A 2353-nucleotide genomic window follows, 5' to 3' on the forward strand; every position below is an offset into this window, starting at 1 on the left:
AGGCGTGTGTAAAAAGAAATGAATATTTAAATACGAATTCCGTGGATTTCATTTAAGTGTTGTCTGGATTTTTGGTTTTTTTTTAAATCCAATTCAAGTGAGAGAAACCGAAAGGTTAAAAATGTCAACAGGGAGAGAAACAAAAAGAATGAAAAGAAACATGATCAAAAAATTTCGTATCCATTCTAAAACTTCCAAAAACAATGTGACAATTGTCCTGAGAGGTATCTTCATTCTTTTTTTTTTTTAAGAACCAATTTTGCCAATTGTGATCATTCAAAAATGATATGGACTCTTCAAAAAAAAAACGTACACTGGAAAAAAACTATTGGCTGGCAACCGCCGACTGCACGAAGACGGCTGGGATAGGCTCCAGCACCCCACACGACCCTTGTGAGGATAAAGCGGATCGGAAAATGGATGGATGGAAAAAAACTTGTTGAATTGAGTCAATTTTATTTGGTCAAGTGGTCGCAGCGCTCACTCATCTGTCCGTCATCGCCTCTTCTTCACGGTTGCCCTGTCACCGCTTCCTCATCATCACCGTTGCCTCCCTGCTTCCCATCTCGCCTCCTTCCTCATTTCCATCCTTCCGCGGCTATCATTTCCTTGTCATCCTTCCTTCGTCGCTCCTTTCCCGTTTCCACGCTAGCGCCGCTCACCATTGTTGCTAGCAACTCTCCATCGAGTCCATCAAACAAGGACAGAATCAACGAGAAGTGTCGAGAAGACAGAACAAAAAAAAAAAAAAAAAAGAGAGACACGAGATGGCTGTCATCTCCCTTCTGGTACTTTTTTTCTTCCTTCACCCTCGAGCTCCAGCTCTTAGACACTCAAGACAAGAAAAAAAAAAAGACTAGATATGCAAGGACGAACGTCCACGGCGGGTAAAGTCACTGAGAAGACGCAGACGGGATCGTGCAACGATAAGGAAAAGTGACAGCAACGGCGATAACGATCACGTCACTCAAGAACTATTCTACTACATGAACCGAATAATTACGATCGAGACGTAAACAAAGAAAGCGGAGGAGAGTGAATGATCGAAATACGAAAGAGGTGACGACAGAAGAATGCAAGACACTTCAAAGGGTGAATAATTTCCAGGTTAAAAAAAAAATACACTCTTCACGTTTAAATCTGAGTAGAACACTCTCGTAATTGTCACTTTTTTCGCAGTGGATTTTTTTTTTCCACACCAGCCAAACCACCGACTCGCGCAGGCCCCATTGAAGTCGTCCCTGCTGTGAGTTGTGGGTGAAGACTTTGTTTTCACTCTCTCTTGTTCTCGTTCTCCCTCGGCATTGTGATTAATATGCATGTGGAAATGTGGTTGAGTTATTTATAGCCACGGTCAGCTGTTTGTCAGAAAAATTTCCCTTGATGTTAGCACATCACAATCGTGAGCGTCCACAATTGAGGGCCACTTCATTAGGTACACTTGAAGGCATGTCCTTCGACACCAGATCCGTGTCGGAAAGTTAAAACCACAGGTCCTCACGCGGTGCATTCCTCCAGTGCTGACTATTTAGTAGGATATCCTACGAAAAATAAAAAAAATAAAAATACCATACGGTACCGTCAAAGGCCGATTACGTTTGCAGAATTTTTAAACCATTGTAGAATTTCATACAGGAATTTCTTTTTTAGGACATTCTGAATATTCAATTGATAGTTACATTTCAGGTTCATTCCACATCGCGCATGATTTTTTTTGTCTTATAGTTGAAAAGGACTGCGTGTATTTTTCTGGCAAGGAGAGAAAAAAGTTAGGTGGCATTATTTTGTGAACACGCAACGCACACGCTGTGCAACAGGAGCACATACATCTGGGCCGCAACAAGGCGAGCTGGCGGCAGCATGGGCCATCAATCATCGCTGGGCAACACTTGCACCCCCGCTGTCATTGTCCAATTACCGGCCGGCAAAGCCATGAATCAACCAATCGCCGCGGGCCGGGGGGGCTGTCTAAATATTGCCCGCGCTGACCGACACGAAAGGTTGGGGGGCTGGGAAAACCCACAAACTTGGAAGGAGATTTACATTATAGTTTGCCAAGGCAGCAGGTTAAGGGGCGGAGCGAGTCACAGTGCAGCGTGCCGATTGGTGGAGAGAGAATGGTGACCTCACGCTACGGTGATGCTGCGCTATGTTGTCATTTCCAAAGATGAAAAGAGGAAGATGGGGAAGAAGGAGAGCAGGAATCATGAAGATGGGGAGTTGAAAGGAGGCGGTGGGGTTGGTCCGCTCTGTGTGTGTGTGTGTGTGTGTGTGTGTGTGTGTGTGTGTGTGTGTGTGTGTGTGTCGGGGGTGGGGGAGTGGGAGGGAGGGGTTGGAACTCGCACAGAATCTC

This window comes from Hippocampus comes, unplaced genomic scaffold, assembly GCF_001891065.2.
Source record: "Hippocampus comes isolate QL1 unplaced genomic scaffold, H_comes_QL1_v1.1 scaffold7, whole genome shotgun sequence".
Lineage (NCBI taxonomy): Eukaryota > Metazoa > Chordata > Actinopteri > Syngnathiformes > Syngnathidae > Hippocampus > Hippocampus comes.